Source organism: Lygodium microphyllum, chromosome 5 (assembly GCF_053477565.2).
Source record: "Lygodium microphyllum isolate KBCC chromosome 5, Lygodium_microphyllum_v1.1.10, whole genome shotgun sequence".
NCBI classification, from domain to species: Eukaryota; Viridiplantae; Streptophyta; class Polypodiopsida; order Schizaeales; family Lygodiaceae; genus Lygodium; species Lygodium microphyllum.
The window spans coordinates 47,737,372-47,760,769 of record NC_141139.1 but is presented as its reverse complement, the minus strand read 5'-3'; positions in this window follow the sequence as shown (position 1 = coordinate 47,760,769).

Genomic DNA, 23,398 nt, shown 5'->3' with positions numbered 1-23,398 from the left:
CTATCCCTCAATACACAGAAAGATTTTGGAGCACTCTCTTGCAGCTCCAAATGGTGGAGCCAGTGGCCAAGTTTACCTTCAAGAGAAAGTATATGTCCGGCTTAATTCTATCGATCCAAGCCAAATTCAACATGTTCAAGCCCAATAACCTGGACGAAGACATATACCTAGCTCATGACGCTGAAAAGAAGCAGTCTAAAGACCGAAGGCAATTTCCAGCATCCAACGATAACAACATGGGTAACAACTTTCATTTTAATTCCTTCCATAACTTCAATTCTCGATATGGAAAGAATCATTTTAACCGATAGCCATGGATGCGAAATGTTCTTAATAATCATGGTCAATCAGTTTCCAACTCTAAACCTCCCAATCTACCTTCAAATTTGCCTAAATATGGTGAACCTAAAAATGTTAACCCAAGTGTCTCCAATGCCAATTCCAAAAATGTAATTTGCTATAATTGTAAGCATCCTGGTCATATTGCGAGTCGTTGTCCCATGGGCAACACCCGTGATTGGAAGAAACCCACGGCGCATCTAAATTTTCTTGGAGCTAAAGAATCCAACGAAGACCTTGAAGCAATGCCCGACTTCGATCAGACTACACTTATGGGCGAAAATTCTAACGAACATGAAGACCTTGCTGATAAAATTTCTATGCATGCCTTATTAAAGATGTGATGTAAAATCGATAATAATGATATGACTGTTTTGCATGACGATTGTAGTACTCATGATTTTGTTTCAGAAAAAGTAGTTAGAAACTTACAACTTAAAACTATTCCATCTGCCTATAAAATTAAGGCTGCATTTCTAGGACAACGACATAATGGTATTAAGGAAGTTCATAATTTAGAAATTAGTATTGGATCTTATAAGGAAAATTGAATTTTTTTAGTAGCACCTTTGCAATCTGCTAACGTAATTCTACGAATGCCATGGCGTCACCAATTCAACCCCAATATAGATTATAGCACACACTCAATGCACATTGAGCATAAAGGTAAACAAATTTTACTTGAAGGGTTAACAAAAACTGATTAACAAAAACTGAATTATTTCCAATTATTAGTCATACACAGGCGAAGTGAGCTTTGCGTAAACAATCTAAAGCTTTCTTCGTATGGATTAATGAAGTTAATGTTACAAAAACTGAACTAGCTCCAAAGCAACAACATTTTATTGCTAAATTTTTTGATTGCTTTTCTAATGATTTACCTTTACAACTTCCTCCATCACGACCCGAAGACCACCAAATTGATTTACTTCCTTATAGTCAACCACTTGCAAAGCTCCCTATCACCATAACCAATTAGAATATAAAGAGATTCAGAAGCAAATTGAAGAACTTCTAAGTAGAAAATTAAATCATCCAAGTAGTTCGCCTTTTGGAGCTCCTGTATTATTAGTTAAAAAGAAAAATCAAACTTACCGCATGTGTATAGATTATAGAGCACTTAATAAAATAACGGTTAAAAATAGGTATCCAATACCTAGAATAGATGACCTTCTAGATAAATTACAAGAAGCAACAGTGTTTAGTAAAATTGATTTAAAATCAGGATATCACCAAGTTTGTATGTCTACTCCTGACATTTTTAAGACAGCTTTTCGTACACAATTTGGACATTATGAATTCTTGGTAATGCCCTTTGGACTTATCAACACACCAGCTACATTTAGTAGAATGATGAATATAATATTTTTGCATTTTCAGCATTGTGTAATAGTCTTTTTTGATGACATTCTTGTTTTTAGCAAAACCAAAAAAGAACACGAATAACATTTATCTTTAGTGTTTAGCTTATTAAAACAAAACCATCTATATGCTAACCCTGATAAAAGTTCTTTCTTTCAATCTAAAATAGAATATTTAGGTCATATCGTGTCTGCCAAAGACATACACGTAGATCCACGTAAAATTGAAGAAATTAAGTCTTGGTCAATACCTAAAAATGTACATGAAGTTCGTTCATTTCTAGGACTAGCTAGCTTTTATCAAAAATTTGTTAGAAACTTTTCATTGCTTGCTTTACCGTTAACTCTTTTGTTAAAGAAAGGTATTGTTTATCATTGGGGCAACAGCCAACAACGATCATTTAAAATACTTAAGTATGCACTCACACACGCACCAATTTTGCAGTTACCTGATTTCAATAGACCATTCTTTCTTATGGTTACTGATGCAAGTGATTCTAGCATCGGTGCAGTATTGATGCAAGACAATCACCCTATAGCATACTCTAGTTGTAAACTGAAACCTTCTGAAGTTAAATATAGTACATATGACAAAGAATTATTAGCCGTAGTTCATGCATTGCGCATATGGAAGCATTATTTAATGGGTTTGGTATTTATGATTAAAACATATCAGTAGAGTATTAAACATTTATTGTCACGACCACAAATATATGATAGACACATATAGTGGGCATCATTTACTCAATCCTTTCATCCACTCATTCAATATGAACCAAGTAAGGAAAATGTAGTAGCCGATGCACTTAGCCGTAGGCCATCATCAAACAATATTTAGGTCATTTCTACTTCTTCGTTAGACACAATGAAAAATACTTATCTTCAAGATCCCAATTTTCATGATGTTTGGGTGAATTTATCTAACAATCAATGGATCCCTACTAATAAATTTTCTGTTTTCGATGGTTTTCTGTTTCATAAAAAACGATTATGTATTACTAATCCTTTTCATCATTTCATTATGCAAGAAGTACACGAGCCTCCTTATATGGGACATCGTGGTATTATCTCCACACTTAGAAATTTACATGAAGATTTTTTCTAGCCAAATATGTAACGTGATGTCTCTAATTTTGTTTTTGAATGCACTGTATGTCAACGCATAGAAAGATATCATGGTAAGTCATATGGTTTATTACTTCCATTACCTATCCCAAATTCACCTTGGGAGTAGATTTCTATGGACTTCATTACGGGTTTACCACAAACTTCTTCACAGAATAATATGATATGGACCATAGTTGATAGATTTAGTAAACAAGCTTACTTCATTGCTTGTAAAAAGACCTTAAGTGCTGCACAAGCTGCTAACTTATTTCTCAAGCATATTTTTGTGCACCATGGATTGCCAAAAATTATTGTGTTTGACCGAGATCCTCGATTGTGTAATAATTTTTGGATTACATTGTTTACTAACTTAGGAACTAAGATTGATTTTAGCTCTGCATTTCATCTAGAGACTAACGGTGAAATAGAGGCCACAAATAGCACAATTTTGGATTTAATCTGTGCTTACACAATTTCTTCTCCAGCCACATGGGATAATCATTTGCACATTCTATAGTTTTCTTACAATAATACCACTCACACTGCTATACAAAAGGCACCTTTTGAAATTGTTTATGGTCACAAATTTCCAACTCCCACATTTCGTCTAACTCAAAAAATACATTCTGTTGATGATTGGATTCAAAATCATTCAAGTATTTATGAGCAAGTTAAACAAATACTAGCAAAGGCCCAACATAAAGAAGGAGATTATGTTTGGTTACGTGTTGAAAAACGTAGACTATATAGTGTAGAAAAGAACTCGAATTTAAAATGAGCTCCTCGTTTCTATGGACCTTTTAAAATTCTCCATTGTATTAATCCTAATGCTTACAAATTAGAGTTACCTCATCATTGGAAAATCCACAACACTTTTCACATTAGTCTTTTATGTCCCTTCAAAGGTTATCTTCCTGTTCACCCTATTTATGAATCACCACTCTTGATTGCAGATGACCATGAAATCCTAATCCCTGAAACAATTATTGATGTTGACTATATGACGACTAGAACTGGAAATACTTATCCTCGTTATCTTGTCAAATTCCACAATCATCCTATTGAGGAAGCTCAATGGATGCATGCTCGTGATTTGCAACCTTTTTTCAATTTATTGTCTCCACATCCAGCCAATAGCAATTGAGGACAATTGCTATCCAACCCCGGGGGTATGTTGCCAGGTATCACCTACGCAAAGGGATGAGCGCCTTAAATTGTCCTCCTTTGTGTGTACATTGGCAAGATGAGCGCCTTAAATGGTTCTCCATCAATGCAGGGCATGTTCCTAAGAATTGTCTTAGGCGGAAGGTCAATGGGGACGCCTATCCTTTCCACGCCTTGATGCAAGTGTGAACGTGGGTGACACCATTTTATCCACATGAGTATTAATGTCTTCGTGAATTAATTATTGTATGGAATTCCAAATTAATTGATTTATGTGGCTAGCTGCAATTATTCAGTTGGCTATTATTCTAACATGATTTTTTGAATTTTTGGCAGCTGATGTGTAGAGCAAGGAGAATTGGAAAGGCACGCCACGAGCAAGCATTTTAAAGATTATTTCCTCAAGAATTTATTTGGCAATTATTGGATTATTGTATTAGACGCACCACTATTTCTTATAAAGCATGCGCATAGCCTCTATGTAAATATTTATTAGCAAAATAGATTTTTAGAATATATGTCCAATAAAATATTAATGGTTCTAGAGAGTTGTGGGATGCATAACTACTAGCATCCATTAATTCAGATTGCTCTATCTCTTTTCCAGTACACTCAAACTCTTTATACAAAGAGTGATTGTAAAGGGCCTAAATCTTGGGCAAAGAAAATTTCATAATATTATTATAAATACAGCATGGAGGGAGCTGCCCACTTCATGTCGGGGGGAGATTGAACCCAAACTTGAGTTGCTTCATCTTACTTTACCTTCTATTTTAGTCTATTTTTAATTTCTCTTGAGTCGTATGCAATTTTATGAGTAAAAGAGAGAAAGAGGGAGCTTCTTCTATTCGCTACGTGCAAACCACGCATCCCATGCTCGCAATACACTATTAGTTTACTTGAAATTAATTTTTGCGAACATATGAGGGGGTTATGAATATATGCTACAGAAAGACTCATAGGTTAAGAATTCTTATGGGCTACTAACAAATTATATTCCTTGCCTCGAGGACAAACGGGATTGGATGCATGTACTAGCCACCATTGATCTACCATTTTTAGATGAAGAGGAGAATTATAAATAGGTCGCTAGGGTAGTCAATGAATTCCACAAAGTCCCACCATCTCGAAGAGTAGGGTCCCACCATCAGTATCACTTTGCATGATGGCCATGATCTCTTAGCAATTGACCAATACCAGTGCACCCACCACACAAGCCTCCAATGCTGAACCTACCTATAAACATAAGAGTAGCCACCATCACAGAGATTGAGGAAGAGGATGAGGAAGCAATGACACTTGCCTAACCATGCATATCAGTGATTGCCCAGAAGATACATCTTTGACGCACTTATTGACAAGGGAGCTGACTATAATATCCTTACACATGACCATCGGACCCTCATTTGTCAGTCCCAACTGCAACCTACTAATGCCAAATTCAACCCATTTGGGGGGTAGTCCTACTCACTATTGGGAAAGTGTAGAATTGGGAAAGTGTAAAGTTATTTTACACTATTGGGAAAGTGTAAAATAACTGTCTCTATCGAGACGGAAAGCCTTCTTATGATCTTCTATGTGATGCCTAACACCAAGGCCACTAGTAAGGAATCACTATTAGGATGCACATTCAAGAAACAAGCACACTCCACTATATCAACTATGACTCGCAACGCATTCACCTCGCCATTGGTAATGTTCAAATAGTAACAGCTTTCAGCAAGGGTAGTACAACTCCATCAAAGCCTATAATTCCACTAGTAGAAGAACCTAGTGCAAGGTCTAAGGAGGGGGGCTGTGACTTATCCCACCCTACCAAGACAAAGCTCCTACAATCTAAAGGAGACACACCCAACACCACTAAGTAGCAGCTCAAATGGGTGCCCAAATGACAACCGCAACTACTTAGAAGCCAAACCGCACGAGCCAATAACCACAGAACCTCATGTTTTAGGCCTAAAAGAAAAAGCTGGCGATACAAAAATAGACAAACGGTCAAAGCTGCGATGGGTGCCTAAGGACATGTTGCGCACTCAAGGCTACTACGAAGGCAACAACTGGATTTGGTTACCCAAGATTACAAGGCATGCATGCCCTCAATCTAGACCCTCCAGCCCATCTCAACAAAATGCTAAGCAAGTAAGGACTAAGAAACCAATTCATCCAAACGGAACCAAATCCATTGATCCCCAATGTGTCTATCAATCAAAACCACAACCAGCTACCCCTAGACCAAACCAACTCAACCTAACACTTTTAGTGTCCCAACTAGTATCATCTAATCCACAAGACCAATCTATTGCACAAGTGGCTGACAAACACCCCATGGAACAACCTAGGAGGTAGGAATTAGTAGTGGAGTTATCCGGTCCAGTCAAACCCCATCATATTTTTGCCCCAATCTTCTATTACTCGTCCATTTTACATCTAGGGGCGGTCTAGCAGGAAGTTGTAGTCCACTCCCTTCATGACTATGAACTTCACTGAGAACTAGACTCCCTCTATCTTCAAGGGTTGTTCTTTTAGCACTCCAAATGGTCTGACCTTCATTCCAATAGCCAGTGTGACATTAAACCTTGCGCTCTCCATAGATGGGTTATCTCAATTATGCAAGATTGCATGGCTTAGCACATTGACTCCAACTCTCGTATCTACAATTCCCTTTCTTGTAGCATCTCCTAATGCATTGATAGGCAAGACTATGTGCATCTCTATGCCTTCCTAAAAGGCATTCATGTGCAAAGAATTAGGCCATGTTGAGTTCAAGGTTAAGCTTGGTATGTGCATTATTGTATCGTGGTCAAGCAAGTCAGTCTCTCCAAGCTCGTGGTCAAGCAAGTCGGTCACTCCAAACTCATGGTCAAGCAAGTCGGTCACTCCAAGCTCATTATATCATTCTACCCACCATAGCTTCAATCCTTTCCATAGCATTGTGTTCTACTTGAGCAACTCTCCTAGAGGTAGAGTCACAGGGATTGATATCAACATTGTGAGTAAGTTTCCAACCACCTACTTTTCGTTAGGCTCTATACTCTTTTGCCAATGATCTTGGGTAGTCTGCCCACCTGTGGCATCTAGGCTCTATCTATGCGCTCTGTCTATGTGGTGTTACGTGGGGTGCAGATGCGAATCTTGATTTGAACTGAGTAGGCAAGATCGACATGCTCACACTAGAGAGCTTATTGATTTTGTCTTTGATAATGGGTTTCGCATCTTTTAGGTGTGCTTGGGCTTCTCTCATCCACTCCTTGACATTATCAACCACTTCTAATTGGTTCCTTGGATCGAGATATTCTCCAATCTTGGCACTTCCCTTTTCTGTTGTCTTAGGAGTAGATGTCTCTACTTATGCATCCATGAATTGCTTTCCCCTTGGTAACCTGGTGGCATTGTTTGTCTTAAGAGTAATCTTTGTCTCAGCCCTCTTTTTCCTTCTTCTATGACTTTTCTTCCCTATTGAAGCTACATCAAGGTGCATCTTTTTACAAAGATGATAGAAGTGCAACATTGAGGTTGCTAGGTCATGGTAATAAAATATTGACCTGCTTTGCATGTGCTCGGGTCATGACATTTAATGGAATCGGTGTTGCTTCACCATCAAGTATCTCAACTCCGAACAGTCCCAATGGTACGGATGACATGATAGCCAAACTAGTGGAAGATTTTCGTCTAGGACACTTGGTGTACAAGTGTGTGATCCCACACCACTTAGGGCATCTTAGGTCCACCTTGTCTCGATTCACTTGCTCCCTTTTAGGGCATCGAGATGAGATGTATCATGGTAGGTGATCAAAAGTCCACCATGCGATTGGGTTCTTGGTTCTATCCTTCTAAACCTCTACCTCTTCCCCTGCCCAATGCCATCACCAATACTAGTCTAAAATCCATCAAGATGAGATTTCCCTCTTTGTCATAGGAGACGTAAGGGTTTATGTATGCTTTGTCCTCATTTGGCTCCTCTATATGTAATGTATAGGAGCGTCACTCAGTGGACGGGTCATGATGGATCCAAGTAGTCTAGGTATCCCCTGTGGGGTTGACATCCATCCTAGGGACAATTGGCTTTGAATCATTGGGTGTTGGGAGAGCTACTGGAGCTCTTGTTCCCTAATGTGGTGGTCTATTCCCTAGGTAGTAGTAAGGCTGATTGTATGGCTATGGTTATGGAAACCGCCTTGGTAATCAGTAATGCACTACATCATGGCCAAACCTATGGCAATCGGCACAAGGGGATCTAGGATCCATACACTCAATTGTCGAAAGGTGGTTTCCTCCGCAATGCACACAACGCACATGAGGTCCTGCATGCCTTCTCATCATCTCTTGAAGCCTAGCCAACCCTAGCTTCACGTCCGTCAACTTGTGGCTCTGGTCGACACTCTTTCCCTTGTCTTGGGTACTTTGGTTAGATCTTTCATCAATGGTCGTAGCCCTTTCTGAGGTTCTAGAGATAGTGCTATCTCAGATTATGGGTCTCGAGCTCCTCTTCTTGAGTAGTTCATCCACTCGTATGGCTTCTTTGAAGACCTTAGCTAGTAGATCCCTTTGTAGGGTTGAGTTTCTCAACAAGGCCTTGTAAATCTCTTCACTTTGGATTCTGCTTATGAACACAGTGGAGATCACTCGTTTGCTAGGTTGCTTTCTGTGGTGGCTGGGATTCTCTTAAAGAGACTCTGCACATGGGTGATATAGTCTCAAATATCCTTCTTTCCTTTTGACTAATGCTCATCAACTTGACAATGAGATTGTCAAAGTATCCCACCTTAGATAATCTCCTCATGAAGAGACTCTCGAGATTATTGAAGTCACTACGTTTGTCATTGTCTAGACCAGTGTACCGCATTTGTCCTTTGTCTCATAGGCAAAGTCCAAAAGCTTGTGCACATTGAGCAAGGTCCATGAGGCCATTAGCCTTGCATACTTGCTCATTGTGGGCTGATACTTGTCGAATTGCTTAGCAACCACAAGTATCTTGGTCTAGCTCTTAGAATTCAGGGTGATTCCTAGTCTCCTGCTACAAATCTAGTTGCTAGGTCTGCTCCACAGTTGTGTTGTCTAAGAGTCACTTTGTGAGAAGATCGCTTAGCATAAGATCAGCCTCTACTCTCTCCCTCTCAGTGTTTGGTTCTGTCCTATTTTGGTTGGTGAGCACTAAGACACGTTAGACCTTGCACATTTCTATGTCTAGCCTCAGCTTTTGAGCTTGCTACTCTTGGTTATAAGCAGCCATGCTTTGCAATGCTTTCCTTGCCAACCTTCTCTCCTCCTCTAGATTGGTTATGATGTCCTCAGCTAGTCTACCATGATATTCTAGTTTGCAGGTCATACCGGGTCATCAATTGTTGCTGGGTGTTGACTGGGAATTCTCCCAAGTGAAGCTCATCATTTTTCAAGGGTTGGCATTGGGGGTTCCTGATATGTTGCCAACTTCTTGAGCAACTAGGTCATCGATCAAATTGATCAAATTGGGTAGAGCTGCATCCGTAATCGTGCCTATCATCATTGTTTCTCCCTAGGTGGCTTGACGCTTCAAGTGTCTCAGTGTCGATGATTGGGATCCTTGGCCACTATTCAATGTCTTGTGGGTTTGTTCAACTTATCTCATATTGGGTGAGTTACTTGTTATTTAAAACAATCCTCAATGTTATGGGTACTCAAATGCTAGTGGTGTGCTCCTCAAAGTGCGTTGTGTGTGAAATCAAACTATTAGCTTTCCTATGCATGTCAAGTGTTTAATTGATGCAGTGTGTGCAAATCCAATGAAAATAATATACTGCTGCATACACTTTTCTTGGTTCTTTCATGTGTTTAACAACCACTCTAGATGGTTTGTTCTGGTCTCTATAACATCCTAGACATGTGTTTCAAGGGGTAGAAGATTTGGTCAATGAGTCTTAGTGCCTATCAGGACACAGGGTGAGGGTCAATGTGGTGGTCATTTTTTGGGCCATTATATCACAATTTGTGAGTCTAATGGCCCTACGTGCTTGGTGACCTATGGGGGTGTCATCTAGATTAGGATTTTGGCCTCTACATGCCTTGGGGTGTCCAATTTTCCAGAATCTAGGTTCTGCATAGCTCATCCGAGTGACAATGTCTAAGGTTGTAGACTTGGATATCTGAGCCAAGTACCCATTCGAGTCTTACTTGTCCGAGTTGTGGTGTCGAAGTGCCTAACATGGGTTGTTTGAGTGTCTGAGTCTGAGTGGAGTGTCAGTGTTTGAGTGGCCTTATTCGAGTTCGCTAATTGAGTGTCCAAGTCCCGAGTGGACTTATGAATGGAGAACGACTATGGAATCTATCCTAGTGCGGCAATCGGGGGTCTAGAATGACAAAAATCTTGCTGAATCTCACATGCACCTAGATCAATCTTCCATCAACGATCTTGTGAGCGGAGCAATCATCCAACATGAAGGCACACTCAGAGCGTACCTAGTGGGGCTCAAAGGCACAGTGGTGAAGATTTCCAAGCATAAAATGGTTTCCAACCCTGTAGCTCTCTCTCTCTCTCTCTCTCTCTCTCTCTCTCTCTCTCTCTCTCTCTCTCTCTCTCTCTCTCTCTCTCTCTCTCTCTCTCTCTATCTCTCTCTCTCTCTCTCTGTGTCAAGCTCTCTCTCTCTCAACTGACTGCACACAAATGAGCTCTCTCTTTGCCCACTTGGCATCTTAAACCCTCTTTACTTAATCTTTTACCTCCCCCTTCTCTCTCTTTGCTATCTTAATGTCTTAAAGATCTCTTTTCTCTATTTTTTCCTTGTTTGGGCTTGCTATTATAGCAGAAACCCTATTGTGTATTTCTCTATTTTCCTTGTTTTTTTCTTACCTAAATGCATCCAAATCACAAGCAACTAATTACACTAATCTAATCTACTTACCTAAATCTAAAAATTTAGAAAGCCTTACTTGCAAAGGAGATCAAATACCTCTTCAACTCCCTCGCTTCCTACCTATCTCAAGCACTGGGTTTGGGGCAATGTTCGGGGCAAATCCTACTTCAATGCTCAATTTGGAGCGTGCAAGCACTCAAAGCTTGAATCCGTTCATCCTAGCAAAAAAAAACCAAAATGTAGGAGCTTCTTGCTCAACCTCCAAGACCCACGGACTGCTTATTGTTTCAAGTGTTTCAAGTGTTTCAAGCCAAGTGCAATGGCTACCTCTCACATAGCCGTACACACTTTCACACCCATGAGTGTAGTAAGTTTACCTTCATGCTCGATCAAGTTGCCTCCTCCCTCAAGCACTCTAGTAGCTCCACGATCCAAGGTGCAAGCTTGATCCTCAAGGTACAAGCTCCACACTCCATTGCTGCATGCAAGACAATAGAAGAGAAGAGAAGAAGAAGAAGAGAGGAGAAGATGGAGAGCTTCTCCAACACGGTCCCTTACCCTCACACACTCACTCCCTCTCTCAAGGACAAGCTCAAACAAGCAAGAAGAAGAAGAAGAAGAAGAAGACAGCTAGTTCTGGCCACACACAAGAGCGAGCTTCTTCATTCACTTTTTGCATTTTATACAAAACCCTGACCCTAATCCCCTTTGGGGACCCATCCCTTTTTTACATGCCTAGCCATGTTCTCTTTTCCTATTCCCTTTCTATTCTCATTGTGCCTTCACCCATGCCCATCTACATTTACAAATTGGATAAGAGGGAGCTTGGTGCTCTTTTACAAGGATTTAGAGTGCCCTTTTATATTTAAAATGTCAATAAAACCACTCTTTATTTCTTAAAGACAAACCTCTCCCCCTTATGCCAAATAGGCTTAAGGATTTTCTCCTTAGTTAGGGAGTTGCCCAAGTAATGCAAATCTTTCAATAATAAAAGGATATGATTCACCATGGCAACTTCTTTTATGTTGATGGACCAAATGATAAATATGATTATTGATTCAAAGAGCCAAATAGAATGATAATTAGTCTTATTACTAGATAACTATTTGTTGTGCATCTCCAAAGAGCCAAATATCATGACAATTGTAATAATCGGTTGTTATAATTGTCCTTTGTCATTATAAAATGATGTTATACTTGCCGTGAACTTTTAAGGTTGCCCTTGTGCTTTTGGCCTTTTTTCCTCCTATTTCTTTAGTCAGGACCTCCTTTTTCTACTTTGCCTTATGTCTTTTTAATTTTCTTTTTGCTTTCTTGCACTAGGATTAACAAAAGGCCTACAAAACACTTTGTCACATCATAAGGACCAGCACCTAGGCTACACACATTAGGCTAACATCACTTAAGGAAATTTAGGATCATAGTGTAGAACAAAAACAATCATTTCCACACATGGGCATAAAACACACAACAAGTCAAGGGGAGGAAATCATCCAAGCTATCACCAAAGAGCTAATGTCCAATTACAATAATAAGGGCGCAATGAGAGAGAACTTATTGACTAAGCTATCAAGAGTACCAAGATAAATTCACATCATTTTGGAGATTGAGAAAAAAAATAGCACACATAAGAACTTGAATTTGTAAGAGAGGATAAGTTCATCATCTGGCTTTTAAGAGCCTAAGACTCTATTGATATGCCTCGTAGTGGACTAGGCTATAGGTCTACAAGTCTTAAAATCTTTGAAGTCAACACTAAAGAGAAACCTTCCCATCCATCTATCCATTGATAATATGAGTGAACTAGCAACTCCTCAAGATCCTAGGCACAACAACTAGTAGACCTGGGATAGACACATTCACAAATATTAACCTTAGATGCATTGAGTGTGGCATTAGTCATATGTATCATTATTGTCCAACACACAAGGCATCCAGTAGTACCCTCACACAGTCTACAAAGCCTAATATCGAAAAGGTCAAAGCCATCAACACTGACCTAGAAGATGAAGAGCTAATACCTCCTACATATCTTAGGGTCAAATTAACTACTAAACAAGCACTCATCATTGATCTCTCATTGACAAATATTTTGATTACAACATCATTACTTATGATGTATGGATTGCGACTGGTCAACTTGAACTAGTCCCAACAAATACAATCATCAAACCATATACAGGATCATCTTATTCTCTCCTAAGATGATGCAAGATTCTTTAGACTATAGAGACTGAGAGCCTATCCATTGTTTTCTATATGCTTCTAGACTAAGAAGAGATGGGCAAAGAAGTCTTACTTGGAAGACCTTTCAAGAATGGAATCAAGTGCAATGTGGACTATGCGGCACATCCCATATACTTGAGCTTACCAACAACTGTCCAAATTGTCACTACTTCCAGCAAAAAACACATTTTATCTTCTTCAAAGAAGGGCACACAACCTATCTTAGAGTCAAATCACACACATAGGGTAAAAGGCCAAAGAGTTATAAAGGAACTCCTCAAGCCACAAGCAGATCAGACAGAACCACTTAGTAGGAAACCTCCTAGAATCATATGAAAGACCAAAGCTAATGAGAATAATACCATAGCTTCTTGATTTGATGGAAATAGAAATGCATCTAGAAGGAATAGAAGACCTAGGGTATATAATGGGAAGTGTCACTAGAGAGCTAGCACAAAGATGCGACGGGTTCCCAAAGTGTCGCTATGTGCTCAAGGGTTTTATGTAGGAAATTGTTGGATTCGGTTACCAAAAGCATCCGCAAAGCCACCTCCACTGACCAAAGCCCAAGGTCCATCAAAATAGAAGAGAAAGAGGAATAGACCCAAACATAGATCTAGATCAAGGACCAAGATACTTGTTGCAGAGATACAAACTAACAAGTTGGTGACCAAGTAGCTAGTTCTAGAGATATCCATATCCACAATTCTAAATGTGCAATATCCTAAATCAATTGCTAATCCACAAGAGGAACTTGTAATGACTCAATGATTGAGTAGTCCTCAACTGATTCAAAAATAGGACACAAAGTAATCATTGGCTAGTTTTGCTATTCATGCTGAAATAGAAAGTCCAAGGATGGTGACTATAGATCCCTTAGTATTGGCAATCAACAACTCATGGAAGTTGCTAGTCATTCAAAATAGCTAATGTCTCCCAACAACGAAGAGCCTTTGTCACCCAAGGCAAAACAAAACATCCAATAATAGCAGTCTAGTATAGCTACTCAATCCATCAAAAAGAATCCACAAGGGAAAGCTAAGAAAATGTCAAAGGATTGACACTCTCCCTCCATGAGTGTTGTCAAAAAGAAATCTAGAAATTCCAAGGTCGAGACTACTTCCAATCAGTCCATGGATCCCAGTGTTCTGTCATCTTTGACTGACACAATTGACCAATCCACTACCTCAAAAGTTACCGCTTTCAATTGTAAGGTGGAACCCATGCAGTTCCACCCCTTGCCTACTACTACTACAGCACCGAGGTGTCATTTCAACTAAGGAACAAGCTTCTAGTACTTTAGTCTCACAATAGAATATTAACTCTACCCTAAGGAATACAATGAATCCCATGATTCACAAATCTTGTTCTTCTTGGCCATAAGATCCAATACATTTAAAGCCAATTAAGAGATCTCTCATGGAGGCTTTAGTAAATATGGGGCAACAAAAGGATCATTCCAAGATTATGAGCTCTAAGAAACTAGATGAAACACTATTGACTTTACTCTCATGCACATATTCATGTTGACATTGGAATTAAAATTGTTGAGGATGAGAAGCTCATAAAAAGGCCTCTAACATAGCTAGAGAAATTACAAATTTGTTGGTGTTATCCAACAATTGTAGAGAAGTCATGAAGAAAATGACCAAGGTAGAGAAAGAGAAGCATTACTTGATTCATGTGTTCCACCCTAGGCACTATCAAGCAAGTACTGAGAAGTTGCAACATTGGCCAAGAAAGAAAAAGGAAGAAGTGAGTATGAAACTAGAAAATTGTATTCTAGTCAAGGTTTAGTTGTAAGGTATGGTAGCTGACTATTGACTATTTTTTTGAATAAAGAAAGGCACTTTGGACTTCTATGCATGATCTAACATATGTAGCACCTACATCTCTAAGAGTGCTTATGATTGTCCGTGGTGTCAACATTTCTAAACTTGCTAAAATAGATACCTTATGTGACAAACTCCTTCTAGAGGAAGAGCTACACATTGCAAGTCAATTGAGACAAAGCAACATGATGATTGATGTCATTAGATATATTTTCTACTTCATGCATGACCCACAACTTCATGATAGCTATGCTTCATTACAATAAATCCCAATTTCTTTGACTAGTTTATCCCAAGGCTGAATGGCATAACACCTCATATTTCCTTTACTTCTAGTACCACACAAAATAACTCTTCATCCCATGATGTGAAGCATCATGATGTATATAAAACTTCTACTAACACTGACACAGTGGCTAAAAGTAGTGTGCTTGAAATTACAAACCCTAAGGCCATAGCTACTAACATCCCCACTAACCCACACCACTAGTTCAACCAAGTTGAGCCTACCAAACCCCAAGATGCTCTAATGGAGGTTGCTCGAACTCACCTCCAAATCAGCCCTACTAAACCTAACCCTCCTTCTAGTCTCCAACCTTTGCTTGTTCCTCAACCACTCAACATCATGGCTGCTCATTTGGCCAAGAAATTAAATTCTGCTCAAGTAGAATGGCTACTCCAATTTGATACCATGTTCACTACTTATGCCAAGCTATTTGCAATGATTGATTTAGGCCTTACTAATGATGAGGCGATTCAAGTTGCTTCCAAATGGCATCCCACTTGGGAAGAGAATGAGCACCTCTACCATAAAAGCCTCTTGGTTCAAGAAAAATATGCTAAAACCCTTCAATCATGTCAACTTATTCCCTCTCTTATTCTTTTGTGAAAAAACTCAAAGACCAATCAGAACTTGAGGGACTTGAGTAGAATTACAATTCCTCAAGTCCATTCTTGCAGAAATAGTTTTCTCATTAACTTGGAGATTACTTGCGATGGTAGTCATCTTATGACAATGGCTAAGTTGCATTGTATAGTCAATATGCTTCAATATGATCCAACGTACTATGAGACTACTTCCTTGCATTCTATCATCTTGGCTCGGCATCTAGACTTGCCACAAAAATTGAAATACCACCCATTGCTTGATAAGATTTTGACTCAAGAGGAGTAGCACATTGCCAATCACTTCATAGGACCATCCTTGCATGATCTAATTACTTACATTTTTAGACTAGTTATAAAACCAACTAACTTGGATGCTTTTATTGAGTTGGAGTACAATCCAAATTTCTATGACTCATGGATTCCAAAAACTACAAAATTTTGACCCTTGTATATAACTAACCTTTGTTTCCTTGTATATATTTTTCTTTTGTTGCACTAATAAGAGGCAAAGACCCTCTAACTTTTGAAACAACACTACATTTTATGTGAAGGCATGATCAAGCTATGAGATTCCAACTTTTGCTCAAGATGTATTGGTGAAATGCAAATAATAATAATAAACGTCATCATCATCTTTATGTCTTTTGACTTTGCATCCACTACATTGTATTCTCAAGATTTCACCAAGTGAATGTAGTCAAATAATAGATGACACACCAATGTAATGCACTTCACATTTCAGGCCAACATCATCGATCATAGAGTCTTTCTTTGAAGGTTTCAAGTTATGACAACATCCTAAAAACCAAATCATTTGAGAGACTCTCACAAAGCCAAAGACATCTGAGCACCATTAATATTAACATCTCAATTTCTTCATCTATCACATCCCTTGACTACAATATACAATGGTCATCTACTCTCGCGGGGGGGGGGGGGGGGGGGGGGGGGGGGGTCACTAATGAATGTATGTATATATAACGTGAGTTCAAAATAAGGGGTTTTTAAAACACCATTTTTTACATACAGAAGGGTGCCATATAAAGGGGTTACTTACAAATTGAATAGAAAAGGGTTGTGTTTTATTCAAGAAACATTCACAGATTAGGATATTTATAAATAGGCCATGAACGCACGTTATATAGAGAAAATATAATAGTGAACTCCCCGAGCATCTACTTGAGGAAAAGTCATACTTGCTTCTTCAATACTACAATTCTTCATCACCTAGTACTAGTTCTTCTTCACCAACTCTATATCACAAATGAGACAAGGTGCTTTCAAGGTTCAAGGCTCAATCTTCATGTATACCCTTTGGTGCACAACTCCATTCTTTGTGCCAAGTCTACTATTCTCAATTAGCCTTTTGATCTCCCATACTTCCACTTTGATTTTGAAAGGTTGCTAGCCCCCTTATCTAACATTTTATTATTCCAAAAGTAGAGTAGAAAAAAAAAAGAGAAAGGCTGCTAGCCCACTTATTTGACATTGTATTATTCCAAAAGTAGAGTAGAAAAAAAATCTAAAAAAGAGAAAGGCATGAAGAAAAAAAGGCAAGTGAGAAAAAAAAAGAAAACAAAAAAAGATACATGCACTACACCCCACCTAGGGATTCTCAAGTTAGATGCATCTAGTGGCTTCAATCAGTTGGCTCCATCTTTAACTCCCTAGTCCTTTTCCCATTTTTTCCACATTTACCTAGGGCACATCAAGGTCATGGCATACCTAGGGAGTCTTGGCTCACCTTGGTTAAGACCTGTCTCCCCGAGTCACTTGCTTTTTTTTCTTTCCACTTCATTCATCTCAGTGCCACTCACTCAACTTCAAAAAGCAATAAGAAAAATTTACTTTATGCAAAAAAGGACCAATTTCATCCACTCCCCCCTTGTGTTGATTCTGTGGAGAGCCATGTGCTTCAAGAGCTTATTGGATTGGACTCCACCTTTTGTCCATCTTCCAAACAATGTCTCTGATAACTTTATTTTTCCTCAGCAATAGAGACACTTTCTCCCATCTTCACCAATGCAAGCTTCCTTTGTCAAGCCTCATCAAGAGAGGACTCCATAGAGCAATATTCTAACTATGTATTAGACTATGTATGCATGTGTACTCACATAATATTTGCACCATAACCTATTCACAATTTTGAATCCTTAAGTGTGGGACAACACTTCAAGCTTGCTTGAAGTTTGACCCATCTCCCAATTCCACACCTACACGTGCAAAGTCCTATGCACGTAAGTAGGCATACTCCTTAGGGTGAGCACAAGTTGGCTTACAAGACTTTTGTGACACGACCAAGGACCGATGAACCATCAACATGGGTGGCCTCTGCATCATCATCCTTCCATGTCTCATTTCTCTTCTTCTGTTATGATATCAATGATTCTTCATGCAAGCATCATCTTTCATCAATTACCACATCTTTTTTGGATATCATATGTAGCATCCATAGGAGCATCATCTTCTGTAGTACTAGTTCTTCACATCAACATGCATATCACTCTCATCATCCATAGTTCTTTATTGGCAATCCTTATTTCTCTCCATGAGGACTATTCCTAGTATTCCCCATCTACCTTTGATGTGAGTGCCATGGGACTAGCACTCGTGTAGGAGGGGGACTAATGTTAACAGTATTTTGTGAAGGCTAAAAGTCAAAGAAGGTCAAAGCAAAGTCAAAGTGCAAGTACCAACTACTATTTTTTGGAAGGATTATAATTTTGTGGAGTTTTATTGCATTATTTTGGATACTTGTGTATTATTATTGTACTCATGGATACTATATTATCATGGATGTTTCATTTTGTCAGAGTCCCATGCACATTGTATTTATCTCTCACATTGTATTTGTCGCACCTGCAAGTATTGCGCATATGTATTTGTGATTAGATTGGCATAAGATTAGTCTATTTAAACAAAGGTACAAGCATGCGATGAGGATTGACTGGCCTAGATCACACAAGGGGGGTAGGACATCCAAAAGAGGGTGGAAACCCTATTCATGGTGGTGGAGACCCTAAAATTCAAAGTGGAGTGCAAACCCTAACCCTAAAATGGTCGTCATCCTCCTCGAGAGATGACCTAACCCTAACGCTAATTTGTGTCTATATAAGGATAGGTGGTCTCAGTTGTAATGACCCTTTTGATACATCCATGTTGTACAAGCTCTATCAATGCAACTATTGAAGCTTTCTATTCTCTCTTTTTTTTTCTATTATCTTGCTTCCATTATTGAGAATGAATGAGAGAGAGTGAGTGAGAGGTGTGTTGAGTGAGGGACTAAGGGAGTGTTAAGCTATTTCTTGTTTTCTTTCTTTTCTCTTCTTCTCTACTAGCTTTTCAACTCATTGATGTGCTTGGTGGTGGATGCAAAGGAGTGACAGTATTAGATCGTGTTTCTTGTGTCATGGAATCATCTTTGAGCCTTCAAGATTTTAGGCTATAATGCGGGAATCTAAGTTGGTGAGTTCATAGTATTGTGTTCTTGCTTTCTTGGTTTGGAGAGAAGGATGCTTTGTTAGTTAGAGCGGAGTGTTGAGAGATAAGGTGAGAGATTGCCGCCGAAGCAAGTTGCAATTTTTGAAAGAATAGAAGTCCTGAATTGTTGTGCATTTGGCTCAATAGATGAGGATTGGTAGACTTTATTTGGTAAGATATTTTGTATGTCTCTCAAGCATGTGCTTACCTACAAAATAATGTATTCTCATATCAAAATACACTCACTTTCAAGTGTACTTTTATGAAGATGAACTATTCTCATGCACATGACATTTTATAAATAATTTACTTCTAAAAACTCTCCTAGCATTATAACTTATCCAAAAACTTTTGTAAGAATAATGATTAAGAAGGCAACTTAGTTTGAACATGAACATAATTGGTGGATCAATACAAAGGCCCCTACATATAACAAGTTATATATCATTTGTGGATCAATACAAAAATCCCATATAGGGAGTTCTCTTAATAATCCTATGCAAACTTATCCATAGTGAAAAGAAAAAAAAACTTTTTAAGATATATTATTATACCATTGTTACCCCATAAAAAATACATAGCAAACTGAAAGCATACATGGAAAGAGTGAGGTGATGAAGAATGTAGGTCAAAATTCTATACGTGCAATAATTGCATAGCCAATTAGCTGCATTTTTTAGTAGGACACTCAAAAAGCTAAATCTTCTACTAAAACAAAGTAAAGCAAAGAGAACAACTAAAGAAACATGGTAGAGATGTGACATACTAAATCTATCTAGAGAGAAGGTACTCCAAGATCTTGAAAACAAAAAAGATGGCAATTCTTACATTCAATGGAATTACTTATTAGTACATTTGAGAAGACACCTATGCAATACAATTTTATATAAGGAAAATAGAAAAAGGCCAAGTAATGAGATCAAAAGTCATCGTATGCATTGCTTAGCTACTTTGGATTCTCTCTGTTCATAAGTCATGAAGCTATCAAAATAAGGCTATAGATTGGGAGCCTTGTCTTACTAATTGGATGAGACCCTCGCTTTGTCTCAATCTAGCATGCTTCTACATCACAAGTCAATGCATATTAAACACTCTTATTTGATGTCATTTCTTAAGTTGAAATCCTTTCTAGTATTCCTTAGTATCACAATCCAAGCTCTTGAAAGCAAAAAACGATGGCAACTCGTGCATTCAACGAACTTATTTTATAATACATTTGAGAAAGCAACTATGCAAGGATTTAGTAAAGACACTAGTGTGTGTATAGCTAGATGTAGCATGTTTGTACACATGGACAAAGAAAGACCAAGTGTTCAACCATTATCATCTTTAACTTACAAAATTGCTATTTGGGAGATCTTAACATTTACAAAATCATTTACTAACTATAAAACAGATCTACATGTCAAATGATGTAAGCACATGCGCATACAATTACCAAAAAGCAAAATTAAAAGTAATTTTACAACATGTACTTGTAATGATAGAGCTGGTGAGAGAGTCACAAGTGTGTTAATTGTACAATCAATCAAATAAATTGATAGCTTACAATTATTCACCAAAATAATTCATACATTTTTACTTACATTCATGATGTAACACGCACATGCACATGCGCACACATGCACACACGTGCACGCACGCACACACACACATGCGTGTGCACGCACGCACACACATGCATGCACACACGCACACACACACACATGGAGGGATGCAAAGACAGAGACTTGGAATACACTCAAAGTATCCTATATAATGATCATATATAAATATCATATAAACGAAAAGCTATGACATTAGTTATACTCTTGATACATAATTATAATAGGTTAGAGGTGCCAATAAAAAGATGGGTACCAATAATATAACTCTTTTTTGGTGCTAAACAATACCAATGATGTGACAAATGGTAATGACCAAATAGTTTAAGCAAAGAGAAAAAAAACCTTCTCATTGGACCACCCCATTTCAAAAATTGTCATTTTACATGTGCCCTTTTGAATATTTTCAAAAGGTTGTCATTCTTTAAAACATCATTTTTTATAATGCAATTCCTAATCCATCATCACCAAACTCTTAGAATCAAGAATCAAAATGGGACTTTTTTTTGTGCTAGTGATGGGGAGTACTAGTGACAAATCTGAACTAGAAATGATTATGAATTAGTAAGAATTGAGCAATAGCAATGTAGCTTTTACAAGCTATCATTTTATTGTATTGGCTCCTCTATCCTAGCAACATTCTCAAATTCTTGAATGATAATAGAGTGAAGCATGTTACACTGCGTATAAAACAAATTTGCAACCATGTAAGGTATGATTAAATTTTCTGAACATCACATTAAAATGAATGTATATTTACACACACACATACTTGGAACACATAAAAGTATCCTCTATATGATCATATATAAGTAAAGAACATGGCAATGATCAAACTATGAGATCGTGTATATGATTTTGACTTATACTTGTGAGGCATCATATCCAAGTGTATAAAATATGTATTTACAACCATGTATTAATCTTTTTAATCATGCACTTTAAAGTGAATACATACATACATACATACATAGAGAGAGAGAGAGAGAGAGAGAGAGAGAGAGAGAGAGAGAGAGAGAGAGAGAGAGAGAGAGAGAGAGAGAGAGAGAGAGAGAGAGAGAGAGAGAGAGATTTATGTCCTTATGGATACATTAGTCAATGTGCAATTCCTCTTTAAAGAAGGGCTTGTAGATATTCATATCAATATATCTATAATAATGTGTAATAAATTCAACTAGAGGGTATAAATACACTTTCACTACACAAAAATTTGATTGTGGGTAATACCCTTAGATGATGATGAGAGGGAAACTCACCTTTAGGCAAATTGAAATGCAAGATGTATTTTTAGTACACACAACCTCAAAAGGTTACGTCATTGCACATGATCCCAACTTTTTGTTATAGTATTGCATATCATATTCATAAAGTATCTATGGGCATTGTCTAATTATTTTTCAAAGCAAATAGACGTTTTATTATGCCTTGGTGGGGATGCTAACTCATGGTCAACCCACACCCAAAAGAACTATGCCATGATCCCATTAATATTGTCTAATTATTTTGAATATATAATGCATCAACAATATGAATAGCTCTATGATAATAAAATCCAAACAATAAAGTTTACCTTTTAATCAACAAAAGGGACAAAGATATAATGGATATATTAAAAGAAGTATAGAAGACATCTCTATATAAACCCTTTGAAAGATAGTAGAAAGCTACTCACAAAAGATAAGGATGAACCGATATGGGACATGAAACGACCCCATATTGGGTCTTCAAAAACACCAAAAGATACCCACAATAAAGATCCAAAATATCTTTAAAAACTAATGAGAATATATTAGAACCTTTTTTGGATATTAGAGAGTGAGACAAAAATGATGTGTGTGTGTGTGTGTGTGTGTGTGTGTGTGTGTGTGTGTGTGTGTGTGTGTGTGTGTGTGTGTGTGTGTGCGTGCGTGCTTGGCTACCATGCCATCAATAGGAACATGAGAAGCCTCCCTCCCTCTCTCTCTCTCTCTCTCTCTCTCTCTCTCTCTCTCTCTCTCTCTCTCTCTCTCTCTCTCTCTCTCTCTCTCTCTCTCTCTCTCTCTCTCTCTCTTAGATCATAGATGTGAGAGTGGATAACAGTATCTCTCATTGCTATTCTTTAATGGCCATTGCCTAGCTATGAAATAAAGAAGGATGTTCACTTTGATATTTTCTATCATCCACAAAGTGTGTTGCAAGATTGGTGGAGGAGGAATGCAAGTTGCACTCAATAAGAGAGAAGTCCTCTCCATCATCATCATCATCAAAGGATCTTAGATTTTGAGATTATTTCTCATCCAAAAAGTGTATTGCAAGATTGGTGGAGGAGGAATGCAAGTTGCACTCAATAAGAGAGAAGTCCTCTCCATCATCATCATCATCAAAGGATCTTAGGTTTTGAGATCTTTTCTCATCCAAAAAGTGTATTGCAGGATTGGGGGAGGAGGAATGCAAGTTGCACTCAATAAGAGAGAAGTCTCCTCCTCCTCCTCCTCCTCCTCCTCCTCCTCCTCCTCCTCTCTCTCTCTCTCTCTCTCTCTCTCTCTCTCTCTCTCTCTCAAAAATGAAATCATTTAAATACATTTTCACTT